At 34.4% G+C, this 17,248-nt stretch overlaps 2 long non-coding RNA genes across 2 annotated transcripts; both read left to right on the forward strand.

The window, feature by feature from the left end:
* The first annotated feature begins 11,808 nt into the window (after positions 1 to 11,808).
* On the forward strand, positions 11,809 to 12,844 carry LOC114915135 (uncharacterized). Its single transcript, XR_003803032.2, has 3 exons — positions 11,809 to 12,092; positions 12,401 to 12,502; positions 12,618 to 12,844. It is a non-coding gene; the product is annotated as an uncharacterized LOC114915135 (long non-coding RNA).
* Positions 12,845 to 13,838: 994 nt separating this feature from the next.
* Positions 13,839 to 14,851, forward strand: LOC145950601 (uncharacterized). Its single transcript, XR_014428395.1, has 4 exons — positions 13,839 to 14,049; positions 14,140 to 14,215; positions 14,315 to 14,410; positions 14,491 to 14,851. It is a non-coding gene; the product is annotated as an uncharacterized LOC145950601 (long non-coding RNA).
* The last annotated feature ends 2,397 nt before the right edge of the window (positions 14,852 to 17,248 follow it).

Below are 17,248 nucleotides of genomic sequence, written 5' to 3' on the forward strand. Positions count from 1 at the left end.
TACAACTCTATCAATTTTATCAAAGGATTTCTAAGGGTAAGACATGTAAACTTGGCGAGTCTATCCACTGAAACACAAATAAAATCAATCTCTTAAGCGTCTTAGACAAACCTACCACTAAGGTCTATCCACTCACCATCTCACTTCCAAAATGGAGCGTCTAAGTGCTACAAAATTCTTAAAGATTTCTAGTATGCTAACCACAAGTATACAATTACTTTACTCCTCTCTTCATCTTAGGTCACTACACTTCCGCTGCGCTACTCTGATACATCGTAGTAGCTCTTAAATGAATGCTAAGAGTACTCTTACGTTCTTTTTCTAAGATCATCTTTGTTTTTTTTTTTTTTAATTCAAGGTTACTAAGCACTCAAATTTGCTCTTGCACTTCAAAACAATGTCGATTTCTAAAAAAAATGGTTATTTATACTTCTACCAATCTTCTCCATTTGATTCCCTAAGAAAGGATCTGACTCCTAGGCTTCTCTAATCTCATCCATTAATTCACTAGTCACTTTCAACATAATCAATTCAATGCTCCTAAGGATAATCTCACACACCAAGCATAAGTCTTTAAATTCTTCAATCAAATCTAATCCTTAAATCATCAAGAATGATATATCAGAGGTTATCATAATCAAGGCATCTGCCACAATATTAGTTTTACTTCTATGATCATTTCTAAAGATCAAGTACCTAAGCGTAAGTACACTCGGTATTCATATCAGACCTCTAATTTCACCACTCCATCTACACCCAAGTCATACTCTTATTTATCTCCTTATCCCATAGCCTCATATCTTGTCACCAAAATTATGTTTCTCTAATTTCCTTCAACAATCCATTCGTTACTCAAGTCATACTTAGTCTCACACTACTAAGAGTAACCTTATAGGCCAAACTTAAGTCTCTAATTTGAGCCAAAAAGATTCATCTCTCTAATCATAAGGGAAGATAAATATAAAGGTTTCCTACACAAAACATCAATCACCACAATGGCTTTAGCCAAATAATAAATAAGATCAAAATCTTATTCCTTAAGAAATTCCAACTATCTTTTTTTTTGTCACGTAATTAACTCCTTCAGTTAACAGATAATTAAGGCTCTAACGATCAATAAATATCTCAAGCTTAGAATCATATACGTAGTGTCTCCAAATCTTAGTATAAATATTAAAGCTGCTAACTCAAGGTCATGGATAAGAAAATTTCTCTCATGAATCATAACCTACTACCTTTCCTTCTTGCCACAACACTCCTCCCAAACCTATCTTTAGAAGCATAACTATATATTACAAAAGTCTTATTAAAATCTAGTAGTATTAACACTAGTCAATCTTTCCTAAATAGTTTGAAAACTACCTTCGCATTTGTTATCCCATACAAAGGCAACTCTTTTCCTAGTCAATCCAGTCAAAGGTGATAGTAAGCGACCCAGAGGAGTAAGCGACGAAATACTTTGGGTAGTTAAAAATAAACATAGGTCTAGGAATTCCTGATATAGATTAACCTTTCGAACTACTGCTGATTACAAGGGTAGGCAAGAGACAACCTGGTGGACTGAAACATCTTAATAACCAGAGGAAAAAATGCAAAAGTGATTCCCGTAGTGAGGGCAGTTTAAACCATGAACAACTATCTTAAAAATTTACTCAATAATTTTCCTATAAACTCTCCAATAAACTCCTAATTATACTAATTGACTCAGATATCTTTCACTTTAAACACAACTTCGGTAGATCTACGTTATACCTCCGCAAGAAATTTCATGGCCTAAAATACTCACCTCATACAATCCAAATTCATACCTAGATAATCTAGTCTAAATCTATATTGGATATATCTTCATACTTAACTCTAATATGATGATATTACATCCTAAGGTCAACCTCATTAACACACAAACATCCACTAATTGATCCATAAGGTCGCATACTTGCATATCAAATCATGTTAGAAAACCTTCTTCACATATACCATCCCTAAGCATGTATGAATTGATCATCGTTTACACCATGAACCAATCATATCATTTTAATCAACCTTTCAATGACCAAACCTCAAAACATCACCAAATCCATTTTTAACCTTGTTATGCCTAAAATCTAAAAAACATTCATAACAACATATATCTACCTGACACATAGAGTTATATTCATCCAAATGATTTCAAACCTATCTCAAAAGAAAGCTAAGAAAACAAGCTACAATTTTTATGAAAACATAAGTTTCCCAAAATATCATTTTCTTAGCTAAAAGTTCAAAAAAATCACCACAAATGTATTCCGCTCTTACAACTAAACTTCTGATCACCAAAGCAGTTATAACTGAAGTTCTAAACCTCCGTTTTATGTTATTCCAGTTTCATTGGAAAGATAATATCCAAAGCCACAACTTTCATGAAGACCACAAAATCTAATGCTGTCAATACGATACTCATACTGGCACAACAAAACTGTGGTGAAAATATCTTCTACACCAAACAACAATAGTGTATGCTACAAACTACCTCGACTCTTTCCAAACTCACACCTCAATTTCTCATTCAAGTCTCTCACTACTATCCTCAATGAAAACAACTCACATGCTACCTAAACCATAAATAGTTAACATGCCATTACTAACACTCAAGGGAATTACCGTCATTTCAATCTCTCACCAAGGAGAGAATCAACTTAGATTCAACCGCTACAACTATAGATGTCAGAAACTCCACCAATCGCAAACTCTTAGTACACTCGACAAATCAATGTATCACTCACATCTAAAGTTCTAGTTGGCTAGCATAAGGCTTCGTTCACTATTACCGGCACATGTGTTCACAACACGAGCGATACTATTTAACCACTACTTCTTACATAAGTAAGAAGTATCAAAACCAATGAGTAATCTTCAACTAAGCTATATCATGTCTTCCAGATAAATCCTAAGAACACAATGCACACAAATAAATAAACAAAATCAATCATCACATCAGCACATCAATAAGTTACAATCAAATCATCACATTACTCATCTACCAAACAAGTATAGTAGACTCATAACTCACGGCCGATTGGATCAACCTGGCTCTGATACCACTAAATGTGACACCCTTACTACCCCAACACATATATTGTAATAATGAAAACTTAACAAAAACAATTTTCAATTTCGGTAAAAGGGTTCACATGAGAATCTTCAAAATTATTCTTCAATAACCACAACAATAAAAATGAAATGTGAGAGTTTACAAATGATTTTCAAAAATAATATTTACAATTCTAATTCCATATAACAATCTATGTCCTAAAGAAAATCCTCTGCCCCGATGTCACAATATCAGAGCATAACCACAACTCAACCGTTAGCATTCTAGATGTCACTCGTAGCCGGATCTTCCTCACTTAAAATATCCACAAATCGCACGGTGAGAAAAGAAAACATCTATATATATAGCACCTAAGAAACACAACATATTATCTCATTATAACTTAATATTCATAAATATCTCAACATATCGTATTTCAATCAATCATACATCGTCATCACGTCATAATTCTCAATCACACCAATCATCACAAATCTTGCACTTCACACTATGCCAAGGTCACGCTACCCATTTAACAATCTCAGGCCGTGCTCACCCCTGATATAACACTGTGCCAAGGTCATGTTATCCCTATCCCAGGGCCGTGCTCACCCTTAACATGTTAATCAAGGTCACGATACCCACGTAACAATCCAGAGTCGTGCTCACCCCTGATATAACACTGTGCCAAGGTCACGTTACCCCTAACCTAGGGCCGTGCTCACCCCTAACATGTTAACCAAGGTCACGATACTCATGTAACAATCTAGAGCCGTGCTCACCCCTGATATAACACTGTGCCAAGGTCACGTTACCCCTAACCTAGGGCCGTGCTCACCCCTGACATGTTAACCAAGGTCACGATACTCATGTAACAATCTAGAGCCCTGCTCACCCCTGATATAACACTATGCCAAGGTCACGTTACCCCTAACCTAGGGCCGTGCTCACCCCTGACATGTTAACCAAGGTCACGATTCTCATGTAACAATCTCGGGCCGTTCTCACCCCTGGTCATAGGTGTGAAGAACCACAATCACATCTCATTCACATCCACATTCACATTCACATCCACATCTCAATTCCACAATACACACACAATCCACACAAAATGGTGATTCACATACCCCTCAAGTAATTCATCATCTAGATCATCAAATAATATAACAATAACATTCATAAACTAATATAACAAACAACAGAATTATCAATTTAATATAATTTTAACATAAACAGTAAAATCCCCAATTGTTCCAAAACCTAACTCACAGACACTTTTCTACAATTTCGTTCTCCCTCTCAGATCATCATTCTTACAAATTATTAGCATATCTATAATCCTCAACACATACAGAATCTAATGGGATCCTCAATTTCTCAAACAGAAATCATCCAATTCTTCACAACCTAACTTACAGGCACTTTTCTATAATTTCGTTCTCTCTCCCAGAGCATCATTTTTACAAGTTAAACATATATTCGTAATCCTAAATATATATAGAATCACATAAGATAATTAATTCTCCAAACAGAAATAATTATAAAATTATTCATAACCCTAAGGGCTCTTCCTCTACCCAATTCCCTCATGTAACTCTACATATAAATAATCTCCTTTTCCCCCGTACCTGGATAAATAGGAACTCGGGTAGAACCTCCTCCTCTTTTTCCTTAAACAAGGATCGGAACTAAAACAGGAGCAGAACCTCATCTTCTGAGTTCCTCTTGGTCTTCAGAGAGAAGAAGAGGAACGAAAGAGAGAACAGAAGAGAAGAGAGAGTGAGAATGAGAGGTGTGTAGAAATGAGAGGATTTGAGGCCTATTTATAAGATTTTTCGCCCACCTACCACTATGGTCCGTTCCAAAATCGGAACGGCCCGTTCTGGTCCCTTCAAACATACATAAATTTTTCAACTGGAACGGCCCGTTCCCAAACCAGAACGGCCCGTTCTCAAACCCAGCAGAACGGCCCGTTCTGCTTCCAGAACAGCCCGTTCTCCAAACCAGAACGGCCCGTTCTGCCATCAAAACGGTCCGTTCTCCCATCAGAACGGCCCGTTTTGCTTCTACAATTTTGGCCATACCCACTAATCCAGAACGGCCCGTTTCAAAATTGAAACGGCCCGTTCTGGGCCATGAATTGGGCCTTTGGCCCACGAAAAATGGGCTGTTACACCATGGATGGTTAGCTAGACCTTACCATGGTTCCTAGTGAACCATGGTTAAGGCTAGCTTGCTCTCCAAGCTTCCTACTCCTATATTTTTGTTTTTCCTTCATTGTAAAACACTTTTGGAGATATTGAGATTTCATTTTTGAAGAATTGTTCAGATTTCTCTCTTCTAAAAGTCCCTAAACCTCTTTGATATTCATCCAATTCTCTTATCCCTTCACTAGAAGAGTGTGGTGAGAATTGAAGAGACTTATCTCTTCATCAAGGAGTGGCGTCTCTTGGGAGAGTTCTCCACCAAACCATGGTGGTTCTAAGGTCTCCTCCTCCATTGGAGACCTTAGCAAAGCTTAGGAAGAATCAAGGAGTCAAAGATCTAGGGAGGAACTTGAAGAGGATTCACATCAATCTGGATTCTCCAACAAGTTTTCCATCAACTTCAGTGGTCAAAATTTCAAACCAATAGAGAAAGAAATAAATAAGAGTAAAAAAAATTAGTGATAGAACAAAATTTCAAGTTGTTTAATTTAAGAGAGATGAGTGGAAGAGAAAAGAAAAATAATATTATGAAACTGTTTGGTTGGGATAGAAAGACGATATATATATATATATATATATATATATATAAAAGAATAAATAAATTATATTTTTCCCTTATCAATTAATTCACCTCCAATGGGTGTTGGCATGTTTTTTAATTAATTATTTTCAAAGTATAATCTCATAAAAAGGTGCAACTAGATTGTTTCAATGAATCAATCGGTTGTTTAAGAATTTTAATTGATTAAATTTGCAAATTATGGAGGATATATGAATATGTGGTTATATGCTAATTAATTGTTTTAATTGTTGAATAATTATTTAGGAATTTCAATCAATTAAAGTTGCAAATTATGAAGCATGAATACAAAGTTTTATGCTTCAATTGATTAATTAGAAATTTCATTCTATTAAAGATGCAAATCATGGAGAACTAATAAGCAGTCATTTACTTTTGTGGTCTTAGGAGTGTTGGGTGGTTTTGTCCATGAAGATTTTGTGTTTCAGCGAAGCATTATTTTATTTTTATTTTAATTTGCACCCTACTTGGCATGAAAATAAAAACATACGCCCATCACTTTATTTTTATTATTATTTCCTCTGCCTTTATGTGGTACCAAATAACCAATAAATTTATCTTCTTTCTTTTTTTCTCGTCCCTCTTTTCTTTTGGACAAATCAAAGGTACCAAACAAGGTGTTAAATTTCTGTAGATAAAAAGTTTTTGAAAAATCATCTGTGACATCTTGATGCTAATCTATACATAAAAAAAAGTGTTATAATTGAAAATAGAAATGAGACAAATAAAAATGGAAAGTTTTAATGAAGGACTAGCGAGAAGATTAGTCACTGCTGTCGGCGGTGGATACTCCAGGGACGAACCAAAAAAATAAATAATTATTTTGATCCGTGAAAGTGATTATCATTGTGATGTCTATTTACCTTTAATAAAATTAATTAAGATGAAATTAATTAACATGACAACAAATATTAGAAAATCATATTCATTCATCTATCATTCATGATTATAATGTGATGATGACTTATAATTTTTCTAAGATATTACTCCAACTGGTGAAGGAAAACCTTAGGAGAAATTAGATTTTTGTAGTTTCTCTTTTAATCGATTATTACAGTAAGGCTTCCTTTCACATGTTGTTGGAATAATCGATTACATTTAATGATAATTGATTGTTTTGAGTTAGTTTTCAAAAACTTAGTTTTATATCTCAAAAAATCTTTCCAAGTATTTAAATCATCACCATACTCACTCTCAGTCAATTTAGATTAAGATTAACTCATGCAAAAAACACACAAATGCAAAATAAGCTAATCAAACCAATACAACTCATAAGACCTTATACACTATTCTTATTACACATCATAATAGCCATATCTTCTTCTTAACTTGTTTTTGACTTGTTGATGTCCTTGGTCAGCTTTGATTCTCAGAATCCATCTTTTATTATCATCAAAACTTTCATACTCCAAGTTTGAGTTGATTCACATGAATCTCAATAATTTTGATATTAGTTCTTGAATAGAATGAAATTAATAAATAAATAAATACTCGTTTTTATTCTTAATATTAGAAAGCACAGTGATATTAATATTTGGGTCAAATAAAATTTTTAAAAAATGTCTTTTTTTTTTGTTAAAATTATGCTTTTTAATTAAAAAATTAAAAACTAATATTTCAAAGTATTGATATTAATTTAAAGAGTTAACATCTTTTAAAAAATATTTTTTATATGCATTAAACAAATATCAAACTCTTAATTACGTGTTGATAAAAAAATTATTAGTCTTGTGAAAGAGTGTGAAAAATATATTATTTAATAATCATATTAATAACAATTAGTGGATTAACAATTAGTGTGAAAAATAATATTCTACAATAATTCCCAGAAATGAATGTTGCAACATATAATAAATAAACTAGTGGTCATGGTTATGGTCACGGTCGTGGAAATAGTCGTGGTCATGGTCGAAAAGGCAATCGTGGTCATGATTATGAGGTAAAGAACAATTTTTCACACCAAAAGTAGAAAAATAATGGAAAAAATAAAAAGGAAATGGATGGACATGGTAACAAACACGAGGAAAACAAATGCTATCGTTGTGGTGACAAGGGCCATTGGTCACGTACCTGTCGTACACCAAAGCATCTTGTTGAAATTTACCAAGAATCACTTAATAAGAAGAAAAAAATAGAAACACATTTCACATATGAAGACGGCGATTCAGATTATAATTGTATGGATGTTACTCACTTAGATGTTGCTAATTTCTTTGCTGACCCAAATGAAAAAATTGATCACCTTATTGGTGAGGGGAATGTCCAACAATAATTTTTTTTTTATTATTGGATTTTGGGTATTTCTTATGTTTTGATGTTATTGGACTATGAATTTTTTTAATATAGATATTATTGTTAGATTGTTATTATTTAAAATATTATCATATTGCTTATTTACATTTTTTTAAAATTTTTATGAAGAATGAATATTGACAATAACATCAATAATGAAGATATGTGTCTCGCTGATAGTGCAACGATTCACACGATGCAAGAAATCAATGTTAGTACCATATCTGGTAATACAAATATAATTAAAGGCTTCGAAAGAGCTAATATATTGTTACCGGGAGGAACAAAGTTGCATATTATAAATGCATTATATTCTTCTAAGTATTATAGAAACTTATTAAGTTTCAAGGATATTCCTTTAAATGGGTTTCATATTGAAACAAACAATGAAGGGAATGTAGAATATCTTCATATCACGAAAATCTACTTGAATAAAAAGGAAGTATTGAAAAAATTACTTGCTTTCTCCTATGGACTATATTGCACATATGTTAATATAGTTGAAATACATACTATTGTAAACTAGAAGTTTACAAATCAAAATAAATTTGAGGTTTGGCATGATCGATTAGTTCACCCTAGGACTATCATGATGCAAAAAATAATTAAAAATTCATGCGGACATTTATTGAAGAGCCAGGAGATTCTTCAATTAAATATTTTCTCATGTACCGCTTGTTCCCAAGGGAAGTTAATAATTAGACCATCACCAACAAAAATTGGGAATGAATCTATCTTATTTTTAGAACGGATACAAGGTGATATTTGTGGACTAATACACCCCCCATGTGGATCATTTAGATATTTTATGGTTTTAATTGATACATCAACAAGATGGCCACATGTTTGTTTATTATCAACTCGTAACAAGGCTTTTGCGAGATTATTAGCTCAACTAATTAGATTAAGAGCTCATTTTCCTGACTATCCAATTAAGAAAATTCGCTTGGATAATGCTGGTGAATTCACATCTCATGCTTTTAATGAATATTATATGTCCATTGGAATTGATATTGAACATCCAGTAGCACATGTTCATACACAAAATGGACTTGCAGAATCATTTATCAAACATTTAAAACTAATTGCAAGACTGTTACTCATGAGATCAAAACTTCCAATGTCAACTTGGGGGCATGCAATCTTACATGCCGCAATATTAATTTGCATCAGGCCAACAAGTTATCACAAATTCTCTTCTTTATAGTTGGTTTTTGGTGAGCAACCCAATATTTTTCATTTGAGAATCTTTGGGTGTGTTGTATATTTTCCAATTTTCCTTTCTCAAAGAACCAAAATGGGTCCTCAAAGAAGGTTGGGAATATATGTTGGGTATGAATCTCCATCTATAATAAAATATCTTGAACCATTACCAGGAGATTTATTTATGGCTCAGTTTATCGATTGCCATTTTAATGAGTTGATTTTCCCAACATTAGGGGGAGACCGCAAACAGCTAGAAAAAGATATTAGTTGGAATAAATTATTACTATCTCATTTTGATCCTTGTACAAAACAATGTGAACTAGAAGTTCAAAAGATAATTCATTTGCAAAATCTAGCCAACCAATTACCAAATGTATTCACAAATCTAAAAAGGGTGACTAAATCATATGTACCAACAACTAATGCTCCAATAAGAGTCAAAGTCCCTATTGAACAATTTAATACTGCAAACAAGTCATAAATACACCTGAAGCGTGGTAGACCAATTGGTTCCAAGGATAAGAATCCTTGAATAAAAAAAGGAACTAAAGAGCAAAATGACAAATTGAGCATGTAAAAAGAAAAAAAGATTCCTCTAACATAACTAATATTCTAGTTCCAGAAGAAACTCAAGTACCTGAAATTATTGAAAATGAAGAGATCTCAATAAATTGTTATGAATGAAATACAATGGAATCGAAACAATGTCAATATTGATGACATGTTTGCATATAATATAGCGCTAAATGTAATAAATGATATTGAGGATCAAGAACCAAAGTCCATCAACGATTGTCGACAAATAAATGATTGGCCAAAATGGATAGATGCAATTGAGGTAGAATTAGACTTGCTTGCTAAGCGAAAAGTTTTTCGACCAGTACTACGTACACCAAAAGGTGTAAAACCAATTGGATATAAATGGATTTTTGTGCAAAAACAAAATGAAAATGGTTAAATTGTGAGATACAAAGCAAGACTAATTGCTTAAGGATTTTCACAAAGACCCCGTATTGATTTTGAATAGACATATTCACTTATAGTGGATGCAAGCACTTTTTGATAAACCCTAAACATGAAAAACTTAATTTACACCTAATGGATGTTGTAACGAAGCAAGTTGTTTTAAAAAAAAACCTAATATAGGTGATTTAATAGCCTAGAACGGGCCGTTCCCAATCTGGAACGGGCCGTTCCAAGCTATTAAATTGGCCTGTAATTCGTGGTTGAGAACGGGCCGTTCTGGTTGGAGAACGGGCCGTTCTGGTTGGAGAACGGGTCGTTCTGGATGGAGAACGGGCCGTTCTGGAAGGGAGTACGGATCGTTCTGGATGCAGTACGGGCCGTTTTGGATGAGTCCCAGAACGGGCCGTTCTGATTTCAGAACGGGCCGTTCTGCATGAGTTTTTTTCACTTGACGAAGCAATTCAGAACGGGTCGTTCCGATATCGGTACAGGCCGTTCTGGCCAATCCGGAAAGTCTATAAATAGGGGTGTGGGCCGTGAGGAGAATCAGAGGTTTCTATAGAGAAGTTTTAGAGAGAAGGTCTTTGGGTCTGTGAGATCCTTTCTCTGCCAAATTTCTCTGTATGAATCCTTTTCTCCTCTAGACCACTAATGCCTTCTGTCATTTCTTGAAATTCATATTAGAAAGCTTGCTTTGGGTAGATTGAAGTTCCGGGTTGAGCTACGAAGGGGAATTCTACTTCTTGTCAATTTTTGGCTATCTGAGCCAATCTTCAGGTAAGGAAAACTAGAATGTTTGTTGTTTAGGTTGTATGTGAGTTTAGAAACTCAATTGATGCATGAATGCCGAGAATCCATAGATGGATTGAAGAAAATCTTATTTTTGAGATTTTGAGAAAAATGAGGATTTTGATGATTTTGATGCATAGGTTGGATGAATGTGAGATTTAAGTTTATTTTGAGTTGTATGGAGCCTATGCATTGTGTTTTGTGTTTGCATGTGGCTGGATGTGTCGGCTTGGATGAGAGTTTTGAAACTCTCTGACTGAGATCAGGCCAGGCATGGGTTGAGTGTGCCAGGCATGGGAGAGTTTAGAGCTCTTGGGTTGGTGTTAGGTCAGGTGCGAGCTGACTGCGTTGTGCACGATTATATTTATAAATAATTGATTTAAATTGATGTTTATGTACGGTTAAAGTTGAAGTTTTAGATCATGTATGTATGATATATGATGTATGGTGAGGTGTGATTCATATGTATGCTTTGTGATGATACGTATGAATGTTTGAATATGATATGACATGTGTATATGTTCATATGAGTATGTTTCACTACTACAAATTGATTTATCTAAGTCGCTTAATCTAAGTCGTTTTCTAAAAACCAATGTAGAAGAAGATGCGGTGACAATTTTGTAAATAAAGGTAACGTAATCTACGACGGTTCACAATTATAACCGTAGTAGAATTGGATAACCCTTGTAATTTATGACGTTTCTTTTCTAAAACTGACTTAGATATGAACCGCACATTCGCGCTTTCAACATGCGCGCCCTAAACTTTGTTCTCTCTCGGTTCATCTCCCATTCCGTAAACACCACGCTTCTCCATTCCATTCCAACCTGCCAAAAGAGGAACAGATTGTGAGGAGATTGCGAGGAGATTGCAACTGCGAAAAGGTGCATCTCTTCACTGCGCACTCTCACACACTTCAATTTGCTTTTCCGTTGAGCATTGCTGCACCGAAGCTCACTCACCAGTTGCTGCGTGCTTCGTAAGTCTCTCTCTCTCTCTCTTCGTAATTCTCGGTTCATAAGCTTTTTCCTGTTTCCTGAAACCCTTTTATCGCTCTATTCACGTGTGGAAAAATGCGCACGATTCTTTTGCTATTAGAGGGTTCCAGAATGGATTTGCGGCAATGTACCATCGTTGCTCCCTCATTTGATTACTGTATTCGGTTTACTATTTTTGGCTGAATGGCATGTTCAATGTTCTTCATGACATTAATTTATTATATACTAAAGTATTTTTTTGGCTTATTATATACTCATAGCTTTTTTGTTTTTTGTTTTTTGTTTTCAGGTTATCTTGAAATTGTTTGAGCGTGAGACAAATTTCTTCGTCCATCTGTGGTGTTTACTGGAACGAACCAGGGAGCGCAGCTTATCATTGTGCTTCGTTCTGGTATTACCTCATATATTGTTGTTGCTCCATCATTTGTATCCGATTTAATGTTTTAGGGTGAATGACATGTTCAATGTTGCCCATGGTATTAAGTTAATATATACTTTTTTTTCAGGTTATCTTGAAATTGTTCGAGTGCTAGACGAATTTATTGGTACAGGTGTGGTGTTTTACTGGAACGACTGGAGCACAGCTTATCACTGTGCCCAACCCTTTTTGGTATTAGTTCATATACTTTTACTAAGGTCTTTTAGTATTGTTTTAAATTCAAACAATTATTGCCTCCCAAAGTTACAGTTTAAAAATCAATCGATTTGGAATTTTCCTGTCTTTATCTGCTCAAGGCCATATAATACATTACAGGAATTGCTAATCTCTGCCCACTTATGAGGATTTATAGCTGTATTGTTATTTTGCTACAAGTTAGACATTTATCTCAAGGAAAAAAAATGGTTTAATGGGGTTTTAAATAGTAAAGTACAACAATATAGAGGCCTCTGGCAACTACAGTGGCTGCTGTAGCAGGGAAGTTTAGTGCTGCAATGGTAGAAGACCAAATAGTGGGCTGAATAGTGACTGTAACAGACAGGATAGTGCCAATATTATTTATATAATTCTAGAATTCGTATACATAACTTTGGCAGTTTGGTTTTCTTCAATGCTATCCATAGATCGTGCTTTTAGGACTTATTTGATTATTTTCAATGGAGTTTGTGCTGATAGGATTGAATTTGAATAATTAACATGATACAATAGCTGGTTTGTAAGCATAACTGCACAAGAGTAAAACTGCAATTAGTTATTTTGAAGAGAAAGTTCTCCTGTCTGCAATCTAAGCAAGCAAATTATACTATGTATCTATTAGGCTATTAGCATTAACCAGATAGAGTTAGTTCATTGAAAATACAATACTTTCCAATCTTCTGTGAATATTTAATTTTTCAGTTCGAGGTAATACTCAAGATATATTCAGTTTGTCCGAGTTATGGGTGTTGTTTTATTACCGACTCAAGCAACTTTTTTAATTATGTATAACATGTTATGGCAGTTTCTTACAGCTCTATGATGGATGTTGGATTAAATGCCTCAAATAGAATGGCTGGTCGATTTGTTTATTTGTCCACATCTTGGTGGAAATATACTTATCATTGATGACGCTCTTTCCTGTGTTGGATGATAATCTATTGTGCAAATTAGAAATTCTTTTAAGCTAAATTAGTAATTACATTGAAAATAAAGAATACTTGCACAGACAATGTAAAAGTTTTACACTATCTATCAATCAAAGACTATTATATATAATCAGTTTGTTAATCTTTATAATAATTCCCAGAAACAAATTTACTTAGCTCCTTACATTGATCAGTAAGTGCATGTTTCTTATTGCATTTAATTTATGTAAATTATATATGTATTGTTTAACTAATTTTGGCTTAATGTAGAAATCATTGGCAGTTGTTGGTTCTTTGTCCTATAAGTAATGTTGCTGTATGGTTTTGTTCTTTGCATCATAAGCCTACTATGCATGTCAAAAATTTAGTCAAAAGGTAAACTTTAATTTTTACACATGTTTTAATTTTATGCTCTTTATTATAAAATTTTAATAATGTAACTTACATTCATTTTATTTTCTTTAGTGTTATGGCTGTGTATAATGTCATGAATGGTAGATCTACTGCATTATCAAAGAACTTAGAATGGATTTACCCCATGGTAAGTGGTTTGTAATTAAAGTCAATGTTCCTAACAAGTGTCTTTTATTGTCTTAATTAAAAAAATTACTTATACTGCTCAATTTGGTTTTCATTTTAGAGTTATAAACAACAAGGACATTACGAATGTGGATACTATGTCATGAATTGGATGTCAGAAATAATTGAAGGGGGTATAACAAATGGTTGGAGTGAGGTATATTCAAAAATATTGTTAATTTCTTTTTATGCTTATTATGATGAAACTAATATATGATATATATATATATGTTGCAGCTTTTTGAAGATGCTACAGCATTGGAGGAAACCAAATTGGAAGACATTCGGATTCATTGGGGAAATTTCTTTTTAGAAAAATTTAGAAATAGATCATGTTGAAAGGTTTAGTATTACATGTTAAATTTAGAAATAGGTGAATGTGGCTTTAGCATTAGGCGGCTAAGTACATGTCTAATGTAGTATGACCTAATTTTTTTGAGCTTCTCTTCTCTTTGTAAGAAAATACTCTTCTTTTTGGATCTCAGATAGGTTTGTCTTGATTTTTGAGTATATGGCTTCTTTAGTATTATTTATTATATAATGATATTGATGTAATTGAGTCATTCTTATAATGATAAGGATCTCATATTGGCTTCTTTTGGTTTATGTTGGATTTTGATGTGGTTTCTCTCATATTGGATAATTGGATTAATTTTATTGAATCAGTTTTTACATATTTATAATTTAGTCAGTTTTATTTTAAAAATTAACCTGATTAAAAAAAATAAAATCTACAACGGTTCTACAACAAAACCGACTTAGATTTACACATACATCTAAGTCGGTTTTTGTCAAAAACTGACTTAGATCAACACATACATCTAAGACTGTTTTATGAAAACTGACTTAGATCAACACATACATCTACGACTATTTTATGAAAACTGACTTAGATCAACACATACATCTACGAATGTTTTATGAAAACTGACTTAGATGAATACATACATCTAAGTCAGTTTTTACATAACCGACTTAAATATGTTTATTCATCTACGTCGCCTTCATCTAAGTCGGTTTTAGAACCAATGTAGATATGACAAAATAACTGACTTAGAATACAATCTTTCTAGTAGTGTTTATTGATCATAATGGTAGGTAGACCATTTATGATGTATGATGTATTATTGCATGGGATGTCTTATGACATGTGTATGATTGTTGATCATGATGGTGGGCAGACCATTATGATGTATGATGCGTGATTGCATGTGATGCCTATGGCATGAGTCTAGCCTAGGACTTGAGGAGAGGAAAAATATTTTCGAACTGGAAGAGCTCACATAGAGTCTCTTAAGAGTGGTGCTTGAATAGGCCACTGACATATGAGAGTGGTGCTCAGGGAGGCCACTGGATTTGGGAGAGTGGAACTCAGATAGGCCACTGGGTTGGGTGAGTCTCCTCTAAGTCCTTAGCTAGTGTTAGAGCGGGGTATGATGTCGAGGGTTATTCCCTTAACCAAGTACTCGGGAAGGTGCGTGGATCCTTGCGGATAGTCGGTGGGCGAACTCCACAATTGACTTGGTTAATGCATGCCAAGGTCGTGGTAAGCCCGTACCCAGCTGTGCTATACCTGACGGTGGATCTGGACTTCCAAGTGTGTAAATGACATCATCCGAGTAAACCTGAGTGAGGATTATATCCTGTTTAGCTGTGACCGAGCGGGCGCATTGGGCGTGAAAACGGTTGGGGTGGTTTCGGTAGGATGGAATGTCACTTATACAGCTCTATTGTTATGGAGATCTCCTAGGTGTATGCGTGACGACGCATTAGATGATTGATATGCATGGATATCTGTCATGAGTTGCATGTATTGCATGATTGTCATGATGATGAAGTGTATGGTGTTTGACTTCATGTTTGATGAATGGATGATTGATTGAGATGGAAGGTTACTTAGGGACTTGATTGGGATGCATGTGTAGTATAGATTTTATTCTGTACTTATATGATTGATGTTTGAACTCTAGCTTACCCTTCTGTTTTCATGTGGTGGAACTGCGATGATCATACTTGGTGTGGGAGCAGGTCAGGGATAGCTTGGAGTAGAGGTGGCCGCTTGTTGAGATTTCCGTTAAAACCACTTTTGTTATCACTTTAAATTACTTTTGTTTTTGTCAACGGTCTCAAACACGGCAAGTATACCGGCCGTTCAAGTAGTAAAATTATCGTATCCACAGGGATTAGAAGGTAACATAAGCATTTATTGACTATTCGTGACTAAAGAATAATTCCAATTTCATAGTTTGTCATGTAAATTCATGGTTATGACTATTGGAATGAAAGCTATATAAAAATATTGGTTTGTGTGTGGAAAAGGGATAGAAATGGTATTATGGTTTTGTGAGATTGTGGGGTCAGATTTCACCAAACGTCAGACTAATGAATCCTTAATCTCTTGTTACATACATTACTTAGTCAACCCATAAGTTTACTCAAACCTAATCCCTTAGAGCAAGAGCCTAGGTGCGGATATTGAATATCAATTCCTTGAGTACCCGATATCTACACCCGCATTACGGGATAGGGTTTAAGACTACTAATGGGCCAAGCTCCATTCCTAGATACATTTCCCACTAGGCAATTGTTTCAGAGCTAGTTTCAAAGGTTATTTTTCAATACCCAATGGAACCTATATCATGCAATGAGAATCAATCCAAAGCAAGCATTAAGAATAGAAACATACACAACAATGAATGAACAACATATATATATATATATATATATATATATATATATATATCATTAAAACGTAAGGATTACATTAGAATTCGTTGGTCACATCTAACCCCACAAAAATGGGTAGAACCACTTAAACAATGAGGGTAAATACAAAACAGAGATGAAGAGAGAAATGAAGAAATCGAAGGAAAGACCCACACACGAACGGCTTCAAGCTCCGGGAATCCCTTCCACAACTCCTAAAACTCGCCCCTGTGTGAATGAGGAGAAAAGCCCCTGAAAATGTCTTCAAATACGAGCTTGGGGAGTCAGA

Source organism: Cajanus cajan, chromosome 8 (genome assembly GCF_000230855.2).
Source record: "Cajanus cajan strain Asha chromosome 8, NIPB_CcT2T_4, whole genome shotgun sequence".
In the NCBI taxonomy this organism is placed as follows: domain Eukaryota; kingdom Viridiplantae; phylum Streptophyta; class Magnoliopsida; order Fabales; family Fabaceae; genus Cajanus; species Cajanus cajan.